The following is a 15,610-nucleotide window of genomic DNA, read 5'->3' on the forward strand; positions in this document are numbered from 1 at the left end:
TGCGAAAACACCCGTCTGCTTAGGTTTAGGTGCACGTTAAAGAACCCCAGGTGGTCGAAACTTTCCTGTAATTAAATAATTACTTCTTACCCTGGCCAGCGTTTCGCGCGCGCCGCTTTCTGCATCCCTGTGCATTCACTGGATCTCTCTCTGAACGTGCGCGTTGCCTGTGTTTTCTTTCTGATTATTATTATTATTATTATTATTATTATTATTATTATTATTATCGGATAACTAACTTATTAGCCCCCATGGATTAAACGAGAAGAAAGAGGATTAACCGAGGGGCCCGATTTTTATTAGTCATATCATGAGACGCCAACAAACACATGGATGTATTACAACTGAAAAGCAGGTGCCACACGAGCACGGCTTCTAGTTGCTTTCTTGCGACATCTGTGGAAATAAATGCATCATCACGTTGGGCGCACTTCAACCTCGAACTACTTCGTTGAAAACTAACCTCGTGCGCGACGGCGGCAAGACCTAGACGTACAGCAACTCTAGCAAGGCCGTCATCTCCGCTCTCCTCCCGGCCGGCGTCGGTCGAAAAATAAAAGAGCCACTGCCGCAGTTATAAGTGCTAGGGCAAGGCCGCGCAGATCTTGTGAGGTGTGGCCATCGGGATCCATTGAAACGGTCGGTCCTTGTTGCGACAGACACATGGCAACATGCGCGAAGCTCCATTACGAGCCCCGTACTCATCCCGAGGCGGAGTCTAACGATGATGGCGTCTTCCGCACGCGCGCGCTCGCCCTCCGGTGATAACGGCTCGGCGCGAAACGCCATTCCGGTTTACCGGCGACTTCGACTTCGGGCAGCGCCTGCCGCGGTTGCCGATGGCCGTTCACCTCAATCCTTCTGCGCACGCGACCTTGGTCCTGCGGCTGCCGCTCTGGGGCGAGGGGGCGAGCAGCGGCGTGCGCCCAAGCTGATCGCTCTTCCCCCGTCGCCGCCGGGAGCCCTCGCACTCGCGACGCTCTTTTCGCGCGAAGACAAGTGCACGGAAGGGGGCACGGCGAGCCGGTCTCGGAGGAGCAGCCACCGAAAGGGAAAGGAGAAGCCGCTTTGTTCAGGTAAGGTCCGTCCGCTGCCGGCCAGAGGGACGCCGTCGCCGCCGCTCGCGGGCGGTCTCGCGACGGCGCCTTCTGCCGGCTCGAGACCCGGCTGAAGCCGCGCTATTCTACTTGTCCGTCGCGTTGTCGACCGAGAAACCTCCACCAGCTGGTCGACGGAGCAAGTGCTGCTTGTCAGAAACGAGGGCTGCGAGGGTGCGCTCCGTTCGGTGACCGCGCTTCGCAGGAAAAGGCTGCTACCCGGTCGCACAGGAAGGCGCATGCTGGCAGAGGGTTTTATTGTGGTGCACGAAGTCTGTGTTGCCCGGTTTGTGAGTGTGCAAGACGAGTGACTTTAGAGCGATGTTTGAAGCAGCAGAAAGTTGTTCTGTGTGTTTGTCTTCGATTGTTACTGTTAACGCGTCGTCCGTATAACGCCGGCTAGCAGTCATTCTAAGACAACACGTCTTGTGGTGGTAGTGAATGCGACGTTTGTGTAATTATCCGCTGGTGTATTGTTTCTGTTCTTCGATGTGCCTTCGTGACACGCTATAATTTTTTTTTTTTTCAAATATGGCCGGAAGACTATATTTGTAGGACAATGTGCGTCTGCGAATTTCTTTGAACACGCGTTGACATCGCGGCATGCACGATTTGTGTCGTATTTTCTGGACGCCAAAACACTCGCCGCATCACTGTTAAATGATCGCGTTCGGCGACGCGTATTGTCAATGGACCGCGTCGTAAAACTGAGTAACGCAAGTCCAGTCAGAAGACATTGCCGAGAAATAGTATCAATCGGCTCGTTAATGATATTCAAGAAACCAGAAATGCCGGTCGTATTATTGCACCTGACCGACCGTAGGACGACACTCATTACGATATCATCCAGAAACTTTTACTCAGCGATCGGGAGACAACTATGTGACTCATTCATAAAACGAAGGGAGGAAATTTTGAATTGCCTTCCTTTCCTTTCTCATTCATATTTAAGATTTTGGTCGTAAACAGAAAGATGGGCTGTCCTGAGGCCGTGTTGTGTGAGGAGTTTTTCTCGTCGATTCAATTCAAGTCTTGTCACCCATCGCAGCGAGGGGCCGATATCCGTGATAACAAAGTCGTGGCTTCGTTCTATTCATGACGAAGGATTAAAAGAACGATAAATAAAAATAACTTTTACATAATACGACCCCAGGTCTCCTTGCCACGCTCTTAAGCGATGGCACGCACCGAAGCAACAGCTGGCGTGTACTTTCCAGGCGCAGGCTGTCATAGCTGGCTTCGAGCACTTTCGGGCCATTCATTCTGTTGATATCTGCAATGAAATATCACCTGTGCTCAGACTCCATTTAACTTAGCGAAAGAATACCTTGAATGGAGTCACTTTTCACCGATTAAAGTGCGAAGGGCACGGATTTTCATTCTCAAATCCTCATCATCTGATACTATAGCGTCTGTAGCTTCAGCTGGTCTTGGTATTGCTGCTCCAGTGGCGTTAAATATAGTGCGGCGCTCTTCTTTCCCCCTTTTACAACGTGCTGTGAGGGCGTTGCGAATAGTTAAGATGTGCTTACATCCGGGGTTATCGGCTACGCAGAGCTATAATGCGAAAGTTGGTATAATTACGAGGGCGAATCGGAAAGTCTTTGCCCCTATTTATTATTAGCCAAAGTAAGGTACATACAGGTAATTACAAATATAACTTACTATTCTGCGTACCTTACACTATTTTTCCACATAGTCCTCGAAGCGGTTCATACATTTGTCCCATCGCAGCACTAAATTGGAGATGTCCACGCGTTAGAATTCCTCCGGCTGACTGTAGAACCATCGTCGAACTACTGTCTTGGCTTCATCGTTGCACCTGAATCACAACACCACCACCTCACGCTTATCAAAGCGAGATACCTTTCCCATACATGGACTGCATTTCCCTGTGGATTTCGATGGGCGTTCGTCCCTTGCTACATAGAAAACGTATCGCCCTTCGTTGCTCGTACGCCATGGGCGTGTGAAGTGTGTGAAGCACTACCGCCATCAACAACTGCCAGCAGCGCCATGCCACGGAGCTACCGGCAGATAAGGCCAGGCCGGTCCATGAAAGGTCCGCCACTGGGAATGGATGTGTTGACTTCGCATTTACAGCCGTAATTTGGTTAAAAAAATAGGGGCAAATGCTTTCTGATTCGCCCTCGTATTAAAGCTCCTATGGCTGTAATCGACATACGACGTCGTACAACGTTCTACTGTAACTAAATGCAATTAGATTTTATCCTACATGTTTAGTTCGGCAGTCACGTGATACAGCGGACCTCTAGGAATACGATTTTATCGGTTCAGACTGAAAGAAGACGTGTGGAGAAGCCCACAGCTAAGGTCCTTCTTTGTGTCGCGTTCCACTCAACCTTCGCCTTTCACTTATACTCTCAAAAGCACGAGAGGAGATGTCGGGTGCAGACATTCTCTCTCTTCGGCAAATTGAGTCAGAACATGTAAATTCGTGGGGAACCATCTATTGTTCGTTCAATGACGGAGGTGAAGACAGCGTGTTAAAATTCTGCACCAGTTTTTCAGAAGAGACCTTTTCTAGCTCTGTAGTAAGAAAACCTATACTCGTCGTATAGTGGTCGCACACGGCTTTGTTGGTGTTATCATTAACCATGTGTACACTATGAATTTCTCGCTATGCATTTTATTTTTCTTCGGCTTTCTATGATTTACGTTTGCAGCTTCCCCCGAGTTCTGCTGCATATGTGCTCGTCGACGGGAAAGCTTTGACTACATTCATTTGCTTGTTACAATGCGCTCGTGCTTTCTATTTGCACTACCGGCGCTGGCTATTCTGTTTGTTTTCTTTTTCTTTTTGCGCTCTGTAGTGGGACCCAGGTAGTGTGCGATAAGAGCTGTTATATCTAATTATTGCGTTTAGCCGCATGGATCAACACAGGCAAGTATTTCACGCTCAAGTCGTGTAGGATGAAATTGCATTGAACATGCAGCTTGCAAATTTTGTTTTATACTTTTGCATGCATTAACTGCTTTCGCTCTACAGAGCAGCGCGAGATGCGGCCATTCGGGTCGCAGATAACTTCCTTGTGCTCAAGCGATAGGACATCGCACGCTGTAGATCGTTCAGCGCGGTCCATTATCTCTTTGCATTGTGTGCCCTACGCCAAAGTGGCTTCTGAGAAGCGTCTTCCCTCTCTGATCGCAAACACTTTCTAGCCTCTACAACAGACATTGTCGAGGTTCTTCAGAAGTTGGTGTCGCACATGTACGCGCAATTTGCGGCCTTCAAGGGCGCAGCATTTCTATGTCTCGCTTCTAATGTTGAAGTATTAACCGCGATTGCAGTGTCTGCCGTTGCCTCTGCATTCAGTTTTGGACATTGTAACTACCGCCGTCGGCGCACCAAGCGGTCACCAAGCGCTAATGTTAGCGTAGCTGCGCAAAAGTGATATTGCTATACGAACCAGTTACTGTTGAAGATTAAGAGGCCAGTCGTGCCTGCGAAAACGACGACACGAGCTAGACGCATGTTGCGTTCTTAAAAATTATGGCGTTTTACGTGCCAAAACCACTTTCTGATTATGAGGCACGCCGTAGTGGAGGACTCCGGAAATTTCGACCACCTGGGGATGTTTAACGTGCACCTAAAATCTAAGTACACGGGTGTTTTCGCATTTCGCCCCCATCGAAATGCGGCCGCCGTGGCCGGGATTCGATCCCGCGACCTCGTGCTCAGCAGCCCAGCACCATAACCACTGGGCAACCACGGCGGGCGTGTTGCGTTCCTCGGCGCAACCCGCGATACGAGGGCTCTTCGGCAGTTCACTTGCGGGTGTTTGGGTGAAATTGGGTAGTTCCATTACCCTGCAGGCAATTAACAGTGTGAGCTTTTCGCATATTTGGAACTGGCTATGAGCACCTCCGATGACGCGTTTGCTTCAAGTCTTGCATTGTGATCTATCGTTTTACTTTTTAGGTTCAAAAGTTAGTCTAATTTTCATAATTACTTGTATAATTACTATCTCGAGCCATTTTACAGCATATTTCTCTGTAGTAAAAGCTACCCCGAGGCAATTGCTTGATTATCGCACATTTTCTGTCTTTAAGGAATTTCGACGGCATTTGCTGAGGCACCCAGGATACGCTCGTAGCCGCCGATGCCACATGTATATAATATAGCGGCCTGGTGTGCCGGAAACGCAACACGTGACAAGAAACGAGAAAGCAGACGGGACCGGAGCTCTCCTTCTTTTGCCTTGTGTGGTGTTTCCGCCGCACCACATGTACCCTCTATTATGTGTTACAGTTTCGCAATCCTGGGCTGTTAGTACAGGGTGAATCAATCGTGATACCGGAACGAAGCGTATTCTGCGGTTCATTCTTATGCGTGAAAGTAATTGTACAGACGCATTCGGTGTTTCACGAGAATGCTAAAACTTGACGATATACTCCCCGAAAGATTGAGAAAAATGCTTGTGTTCCAACCTAAGTCGGCGTCTCCCATAAGCCAAAAGTAAGATGGCCAATGGTCCCGCATTCAATCAGTCCTCGCTGACATATTCCAGCTATCACACAATCACTGCGGATGGCAATTTACGAAAGAGAATTGTGGTATATCGAAAGTACGAAAGTATCAATGCTACCTTGATATGGGCGAATTAGTTCATCTTGACAGTTTTCATATAAACGCGCTAAACACGAGGATGAAACGAACACATACAAGACGGGCGCTGTATTCAAATACGAAATGAACGTATGTGTTCCTATGACATATGACACTGTCATGTAAGCTTTTGACCGCATCGAGCTGCCCGCATCCAACAACCAGGGCGCACCGAAAGTATATAATCTGAAACCGTCCTGGAGAACGGAAAAAAAGAAAGAAAAAAACCCCCCACTTTCTTCATGTCCGGCAGTATACTGCAATCAACTCACTGTTCGAGGGACTTGCAAGACGTAAAAGAGAGAAAAAAAAAAAGGCATTTTGGCAGGATCGACACTTTGCCTGCAAGAATCACGAACATCTGTATTGGCCATTTCTTCGAATCTACATTTATGGATTTTAAATCGTACAAGCTATAATATATCACCTGTGAATGCGGGCTGCTCCCACCAAATTCTCAGCTTCTAATTGTCCCGAAGAGCTTTCAGTTTTTCCTAAAATAAAATGGCCTATACCCTGCATTTATATTTAGGACTACCTTCGTCGCCCTATATGCTGAGGTTCCTATATCTTCACTTTCACTTTGCACAGATAAAATCATCAACATTCTTCCTCGATCGTGCCTTGGAATAGTTTCCTGTGTGGTAACACATACTCAGCATTTGAGCCGCAACAGCAAACAAAGACACCTTTATGGCATTTTATTTTTTAAACGCTTTAAATAAAACGCGCAAAATGCCCGGTTGCAGCGCCTCAAAACTCGGCAGCAATGCGTACAAATCCTGAGTACATTCAGTCTTCAAGCGAATGCGTTATTCCCGTAGTGCGAGCATGAACACACTTGTTACGGCAATGCCAATTGATGCCATGCTAGCTTATCGAGCATGCTTTTTTACAGCACCGTGCAAAACTAGTCCAACAACCTCATAAGCAACGTGGCTTGCAACGAGGACGCTCCTGTGAGTCCACCGTTTGGGCCGTTGCCGACCTTATTCATCTCTCGAATAAGGGGCCCTATAACGTAAAACTATTCCCATATGTTTTTATTCCAATCCCCTGACGTCAAATTTGCGTAACCGCCGACGCAAGCATCGGGCGGTCACCCGCAGGTTTGTCTAAACAGACCAATCAAACGCTCTCCTCGTTCATAGGAGGTCACTTTTGTTTGCTTGAAAAACGAATAACATTGCCTACACTGAGCGGCTTGTCTTATCTAATTGGCTGACAATAGGCGAGGAGCACGTTCAAGCGGAGGGAAATTCGATGGGGCCGAGCCACTGCACTGAAAATTGATAACCGGATGAAGAGGGTGGTGCCGGCGCCTTTGACTGGTCCGCTTTCCCTTACTTAGCTTGCGGTGGCTGGTCGAAAACCGCGGCGGCATGCATCGGAAGCTTAAAAATGACGCTGAAACAGATCCTAAGTTAAGAATAGTTAGCATAACGAGATCGTAAACGTGCCGAAAGTACTAGAAAACGTTGCACGGCTACGCAGAAAGATTTATTATACCCAAATAAACTCATGCTCTCCGGCAGGTGCGAGTAGCCAGTGCCTGAGCAATCGGCGGCAGACACCTTTTATTCCTTTCGGAACGGGGCTGCGTGCGGCTATTACGAAAAAAATTCAGTTTTGTTCGGCATATAAATGCATCTTTAACGCGTACACGTCACTCTGATACGGTGAGTTTTTGCGGTTTTGTGACGTCGCGTGGCAGGCAGGTGAAGTGGGTGCAGCCCGAAAGCTTTTGACCAATAGCCGAGGGTCAATGGCGAAAAGGCGTCGAATCAGAAATAACTATTTTTCTTTTGTTCGGTCATATCATGCATAATCAGTGTGTACCCTATTAGATAGCGAGCTATCGCGGTTTTCGTGACGTCGCGTGACAGACAGGTAAACTGGGGGTGGTCCAAAAGTTTTTTGACCAATCGCGGAGGGCTGATTGCAGAATTGGAATAGAAAAGTTTGGAATAGTTTTACATTATAGCGCCCCAGGTTGACGCTCTATTCGTTGAGCTCTCAATGACGTCCAACCGTGCTTCTTATGTCGGCGTGCATTAACGAAGCCACATATGAGTATTCGTGTGATTCAAAGTGCGCTTGCGTTGTTCAAAGAATACTTTATAACATGTAGCAATCGGTTATTGTGGGTGACATTGTTTCAGCGCCTGTTATTGCGAACTGCGTAGTGGCTCAGGGTCTCGATATCGCCCCTGTGCTGTACCTGGTTTACATCGACGACGTTCCTAATCCTCCTTTGTCCAGCTTTATCACGCCGATTGTGTTATTTATCATATCAGTGAAGATGATCGTGTTATGCTTCAAGGTATATAAGTGCTTTAGCGAACTCGTGTACGATGTGGTTGGCGAAAGTTAGTGTCAGCAAGATTAAGCTAGTGACATTCTCCAAACGTCGCCCAACTTCCTCGTTCGACATTATAACTGAAGTAGTTTGTATCAATACGTAAATCCGTTAAATAACCCGCTATAAATTTTTCGTTTTCATTTTGATAAACATATCGATGTACATGTTAACCAATTAAAGTAATGTTCTGGGACTCGTTAAATTAAAACATTGTGTATAGTCGCCCTTAACAGAGACGTAGCTGCATGCAGGACATTTATAGTAACGAAGTTAGAACAGGTGCTTATTGTGTAGGTATCATCGCGTATTGGGCTTGAAATGCACGTGTACTGATGGCCAGCCAGAGCGAAGTCTCATCCTCCATAGATTATTATTTCTCGCGAAGTAGCTATACAACTATAGCTACGAACGCACGTCTCCCATATTCTGTCCCCTGCACATCAATCATGCCCGACAGAACGGAGGCTATACATATCTCGAACAGGCCGCGCGATGGATTTTATATTGGTTCGCGAACCAGCACGGTCATTCGATGTATAGGTTGGGCCTCTTCTACCCTGTTTGCGCACTGAGTGCTGGTGGGGGACGGTGCTCATTTAGCAGCGACTGCACAGCCTGTCGCTCTGGACGATTTGTGTTTTTCAACGCATTGGCAGAGATGTCAACGTTCCCCCAAAACCTGTCCGAACTCATCTTTTCATGATGAAATGGCGATCGGTGGCACGTCTGCTCTTAGACATTTCGCAGAGCAATGATCTCATGATGTAGTACGGCTTGATGCTAACGATGCCTGGGCCGGGCAAACGCTGGCAAACTTGGTTCATTATTGCCACCACCATCTTGGTGCACCTCACACCTATACAAGCATATTTATTTATGCAAGAGCGCTAGAGTCGCAGGGTGTGCTACTTATGTATCTTTAAATTTGTATTTTTGTCCATCACCTGTTGAAATTGCCTTTTCCGGGTTTTAAGTGTTGAATAAATAAATAAATAAATAAATAAATAAATAAATAAATAAATAATGTCGGCGTGACATGGCGATATTTCCATACAAGACGGGCCCCGAGCCCACAATGTTTGTGCCCAGCGCGACTTTGTCCACTGCTCTGAATCGGTGCGTTCCTTTCGCCGCCCGAGTGCCAATCAAAGATTAGATGCTACACCCTCCTTATATGTATATACTGTACACCATCAACTGCCCTTTAACCAACTATGTGCGAGTTGCTTGTTTGAACATTCTCTTCCCTATCCTAGTTTTGGCACGTGAAACCCGAGAATTTAATTTAACATTCTGTCCCAGTCCGCTATCAGTGGTCAAGATAAAATTTTAATTCATAAACATATATGCAGAAATAACTTGCAGATTCGCCAGAGAAGAATCAACAAAATGTGATCTACAAATTGGTTTGCTTAGCGGGGGATGTTCTGTTTTAAAGTACTCCGCCTCTCTCCATACTACGCAGGAAAAAAGCTCCCTCCTGGTCTCTTTTTTCCAAATGCCGCCTCTGCCGGTCCGTTCCTTCCTCAGGGGTTTCCGGAACACTAAGCGACACCGGGGACAGATCCGTCAAGTGTGATCTTCGGCTTTTAAGCTGTCTGTTATGTATATATTAAATTCAACTCCTTATAAAAAGACTGGAACGTATCTGTTCGAGATGTATAGTAAAGAAAGTCTCGTGCCACGTCAAATCCGCTTAGATTAAACGTTACTTTTTAGTGTTCGTGACAACGCGCCGTCTCGCGCTTATGCCGGCGGCGTATACAGATCGACGCCAGCGTCGTTCCGGTCGTTCCTCGCACTCCTGCTTGCTGCGTGCGGGGGCGCAATGAAGCCAAACCGCGCGCCGCCCGAGCCGCAGTCTGCACACGCCGCGAAGCGCGCCTCGTCTTCGGTGCCCTGGCAGTGTTTTTCAGCCTCCCTGGGTTCCAAGGTTCGCAGATATACGCCCGTGAGAAACAAGCGCGAGCCGCGCGCAGATTACGATGGCAAACATACAGAGCTGCCGAGCGAAAACGAAGGTCGCGCCTTTGTGGCCGGCCACCCCCCGCTCGCTGATCTGGGCGTGCGCTATAGCTGGGCGATTTGTTTTGCTTACCGAAACCAGCGAGCGCTTGCCTATGTTGTACGTACTTCGGACGCGTTTGATACAATTGCGCTAATTTCGTCCTTCTTCGCGCATGTCTTCGCCACACTACCTTCGTTTTCCAACAGAGCGCCTCTACCCGCTCATTACATTGCGCGCAGCGAAGCACCTCGTTTGGATGAAGAAGGCAAACAAACGCCAACGCAGAGACAAAACGAAAGGTTATCTCGTTCTCGTTCTTCTCCTTTCCCTTATTTTTTTTTCTTGTTCCTGGCAAGCGGAGGGGAAAAAAATAAAAAACAGGAATGTGCGAACAGGAATTCTTGGACATGTAATGTTACTCCCAAGCCAGCAACATCGACAGGTGGCAAACTGGGCGATTTTTAAACAATGCACTGTAATCAGCGCACAAAGCGAACATCTCCCGAAGCGACACCACCCCAACTAGCAACAATCGTTTTATTTATTTCTCGTTGTTGCTATTCTCGCGCTGGTTGTGCGTGCCATTTTATTATTCCCGGTTGAACTACAAATTATGACTGCGTTGTATACGCTGCGCGCGGCTCGCGTGCTTTGCAACATCCTTCGCGCTGCGTTCTTCTGCGTTGAGTGGCATTTTAATAAGCCTGCTTACGTAGATAAATAATACGTCCCATTAATGTTATGCTATTGCGACAGCTTTGATTTACCCATGGGGCCGAAATTCGGAAGGTGACAAAGAAACTTCAAGGAAGTTGAAGACCACGAAGCGACCGTAGGCACTGAATATGATAGCGTAGACAAAACCAGAACCGGTATTTTGCAGCGATGCCTTTTCCGATTCTATGCTTTTTCAGGCTTTTTGCGCTTGGCCAGTGGTCAGAGCGACGGTCTGCCCACATTATCAACGGCATCAGGTGGCCGTGTGTGGTGGATGATAAGAATAGCATAGAATAAGGCATAAGGCATCGTTACAAAATAGCGGCCCAGGGTAGATTGTATAACTTGGTTGGTCACGTGTAGAAAAGGTGACGTGCGCTGAGTAATAGGATGGATGCCCTAAGGGAATGGAAACGCGATGTGATGACATTCGAATGAAGTGGTGACAACAGAATATTTGCTCGTGTAAAGATGGGTTTGATTGACTCAGGCCAGAATAAGTGGGAGATCTCCGGAAGAGTCACAGAGAGAGACCGTAATTCTGCAGTGGAATTAATATAGACTGATGTGAACGCAAACAACGACGGTGCCCGGTGTTATAAAAGAGTTGGTTTAACAGGGCAACTCTTGCGCGTCTCTGAACGTCTTGTCGCGTATGTCGGACAGAGGGTATATTACAATGTCCAAATGGCTCGCAGACTCGAATGTCGACCGCAGGATTGCCACAAGCTGCTTCCGAGGACTGAGCGATCAAGTTTTACGATATACGAGCTTCTAAGCGCCCTTCACGCGGCAGCGTAAACTAAGGGGAAGCCGCGTACGCTGCTTGCAAATGCATTTGGAAAGGCTAATAACGCACATTTGGCCACTTCTCAAACCACCTCTCCCCCCATTTACCGCGACCCCTAAGCGCAAGATTGGAATAGCTCCGGGAACCTTGACAGGATTTCGGAAACGACCGCGCCACGTTTCTGTCTCATCATATTGCATTCACTCTCGCGCCGCATCGACCGACGACCGTGAAGCTGTATGGCCTTGGCGGACGTCAGCGCGTCTGCTCATCCAAGGTTTTTATTTAGCGCTAATATGGCTAATATGTTTCTGATATAGGTCGCAACATTGCATCGCGTGACATTTGGGCGAGCCGCGCGCGCATTTGATATCATCACCTGTCCGTTGCATGCTGCTTGGCTGCGATACGTGCAGAACGCGCGTATCTGCACGTGCACTTGCAGGCACGATAGCTGTATAGCATTCCGTCATCTGTGCGGGCGAAGCTTTGGGGATGACGGAAGTGAAGGAACGTACGCGAACCATGCACTGTGTCGATTTGTGCTTTGCGTCAAGCGTTTGTTCGCGTCTGCTGTAGCGCACCTCGTGTTTGTTTTACATGAAATTGTGCGCATGTGGGATAGTTATTTACCTGCACCGGATGTGTTTGCTTCTTTGCTTCTTTGATCTGTCTCATGAAAATGTACGCTCGCTATTGCTGGCAGTTTCTTGTGATATATATATATATATATATATATATATATATATATATATATATATATATATATATATATATATATATATATATATATATATATATATAGTGAAAGCTCGTTAATTCGAACTTCAATAATTCGAATTTATGGATAATTCGAACTGTACGATTTGGTCCGGCCAAGCTCCATAGAAGTCTATGTATAAAAAAGTCCGTTAATTCGAACGCGAGAAGGTTCCCTCACGGATAATTCGAACTACGCTCGCCTGGCACACGGCCAGAGAAGCGCGCCTACTGCTTACAAACAAGGCTGTATTGCCTCCGAAACGGAGAGAATGGCGAGAGAAGGCAAAATCGGACAAAAATCTAACCGACGTGGGGTCAGCCAGAAGGCAGCGGTGGCTGCCGCCTCTCCGTTCTACGTAACCTCGGAGACTTCTTGCCCGTTGCGAATCTCGGAGGCTTTGCAAATCTTGTACAGCTGCTAATGTTGTGCAGAGATGGCACGGCGAGCTCCAAAACACAGCGAATCAAGTACGTAGCAGCTGCGCTTGCAATCAAGAACCAACGAATCAGGGCCTTCGCCACCTTCACATGCTCAGCGTCTTTGTCTCGGCAGTCTTCATCGGTTGTGCACCTCTGTTTTCAGCTTAGGAGGTATCGGCCGTCGCGATTCATTGGAATGGTGTTAAGCCTCGGCTAACGTTCGTTTCGGTGGACATCGGTGGTGTGGCACAGTCGGACCCAGAGCTTCGACTTGAAGATGGCGTGTGCCCGCGGCACACGCCATCACTTTTTGACACGCCAAATTTCTGACATGCCCTACTGCTTCCAAATCGCAGTGTACTGTTGCCCTCCTTCACTTTCGTTAGTTCGAACTTTCGTTAATTCGAACTGAAGCGGCTTCCCCTTGCGGTTCGAATTAACGAGCTTTTACTGTATATATATATATAATCTTTTCGTCATACCTTCTTTCTTCCGTGAGCGTCAGCATGGTCGGGTTAGTTATAGTTTCAATCGCCCCACCCCCTCCTGCCTTTTCTTTCAATAACTCAAAGTTATGATAAACCAAGGACCACTAGCAAGTGCTAAAGTCAATTAAGGTGAGCCCGGGATGTCAAATTATAGAGGTCACTGCGCCCTGAAAGTGTCTTCAGCATAATGAAATACGGGGTTCTATCCCGGCCGCGGCGGCCGCATTTCGATGGGGACGAAGTGCAAACAACGCTCGCGTACTTAGATTTAGGTGCACGTTAAAGAACTCCGAGTGATTTCAATTAATCCGAAGTCGTTCGCTACGGTGGGCCTCATAATCAAATATCGTGGTTTTGACACGTAAAGCTCCAGATATTTTTTTCCATAATAAAATAAAAGAGGACATCATTAATGTTACTCTTCTATCGTTCCGCATCGGCTAACATTAAGAAGTTGACATCAGGCAGCGCAGTGTGCTTCGAGTATAGCTTTTTTTGCCTTTGCAATCCGCCATATGTTTCGTCTGTTGGAAACCTCTGTGCATACATGTTCAACCCGTCGTGGTGGCTCAGTGGCTAAGGCGTTTTGCATGCTGTGCACGAAGTCGCGGATTATTTCTCGACCACGGCTGCCGCATTTTTGACGGAGGCGCAATGCACGAACGTTTCCAAAGGATCTTTGATTTAGATGCACGTTGAAGAACTCCAGGCGGTCAAAATTAATCCGGAGGACTCCACTGCGGCCTCTCCATACACCCAGTGTTGTCTTTGAATCTTAAACAAAATCAATCAATCAATCAATCAATCAATCAATCAATCAATCAATCAATCAATCAACCAATCAATCAATCAATCAAACAATCAATCAATCACGACAATGCTTAGAACATAAAAGTAACGCGATGTACAGGCGCCATGGGATTTCAAGTTCATGTATGCTGGTCTTTCAGAGCTGTTTGTGCTCTAAAAAGATTAGATAGATAGATAGATAGATAGATAGATAGATAGATAGATAGATAGATAGATAGATAGATAGATAGATAGATAGATAGATAGATAGATAGATAGATAGATAGATAGATAGATAGATAGGTAGATTATAGCAGCAATTATTATTATTATCAATCAAACAATCAATCACGAGCATGCTTAGAAAATAAAAGTAACGTGATGTGCAGGAATTATACGTGGAATGATTATGGGCATCATATTTTCCTATCTGCGTCATTATAAGTCATGTCTTCAGTTTGTACCTCCTTTTGTCCCTTGTATTTTATCGTCCACAATTAGGTTTCAGTCAGTCAGTCAGTCAACAAACTTTATTGAGGTCCTAAGGAACTACTAAGTCGTAGTTGCGGGCCGCTCCCACGTTGGGGCCGGAAGACCATGGTTCTCCGCCCGTTCGCGGGCCCTTTGGACAGCCCTTAGTTGGTCCTGGGGATCGCCGCTTTTAAGGGCCTCTTCCCAGTCCTCTTGTTTATTAAAAGATGTGTTTTGTAACGCAGAACATTGCCAGAGCATGTGTGCTAACGAGCAATACTCTTCATTGCACTCGGGGCAGTGTGGGTCGATGTCCGGAGCAAAGCGGCTAAACTTTCCTCTCGAAGGGAAAGATCCCGTTTGTAACATTCTCAATGTGGAAGATTGAGGTCTAGTTAGCTGTGGGTGTGGCAGCGGGAATTGTGTCACGCTTATTCTTTTTTCTTTTTTTTCTAATGTAGTTAGTTTTGTGGCTAAGTCTCGTTGCTGATTGTCAGGTTTCGCGTGAAAAGCCACTGTGATGGCTTAGGCGAACTTGCAAGGTTTGTTAATAAAAGTATTATTATTATTATTATTATTATTATTATTATTATTACAACTACTTGTTTTGAAAACACATAAACATAGAATGCAGAGGAATTTGAACTGAACAAAAACTCTCATATCTGTCGTGTGCTCCGTCATTCTGTAATCCTTTCTTCTGTTTCTCCACTTTTGCTTTGTATTCTCTTCGTGCATACGTTTTGTGCTCTGTTTGTAAAGTGTGTATTCGCGAAATTATTGTTCTTTTTTATCTGTGCGCGCGTGTGTAGGTGTGAGCTTGCATTGTGCTTCCTGTGAATTGTGTTGCCGGGTGCGCCAGCGCCAAAACCCTCGAGGTTGTGTCTGGGAACTTTAATAAAGAAATTAATTAATTAATTAATTAATTAATTAATTGATTGATTGATACACTAGACAGGAAAGAAAGCGAGGAGCAGGCTGGCAACTGCCACCGGAACGGGCACAACGCTTCAGAAAGGAGGAGACAGAGACGTAGAAATGGAAGATAGGAAGACGGGGAAGGAAGAGGAAAGAAT

General features: G+C 46.6%; 1 long non-coding RNA gene across 1 annotated transcript in view; it reads left to right on the top strand.

Annotated features, from left to right (window-relative positions):
• The first annotated feature begins 560 nt into the window (after positions 1–560).
• LOC135898043 (uncharacterized) overlaps positions 561–15,610 on the top strand; it is a 49,839-nt gene continuing 34,789 nt past the window's right edge. The window contains exon 1 of the long non-coding RNA XR_010563245.2: positions 561–1,076. This is a non-coding gene — a long non-coding RNA (uncharacterized lncRNA). The remainder of the gene's footprint in view (positions 1,077–15,610) is intronic.

The sequence above is a fragment of the Dermacentor albipictus genome, chromosome 1, assembly GCF_038994185.2.
Source record: "Dermacentor albipictus isolate Rhodes 1998 colony chromosome 1, USDA_Dalb.pri_finalv2, whole genome shotgun sequence".
Taxonomy (NCBI): Eukaryota; Metazoa; Arthropoda; class Arachnida; order Ixodida; family Ixodidae; genus Dermacentor; species Dermacentor albipictus.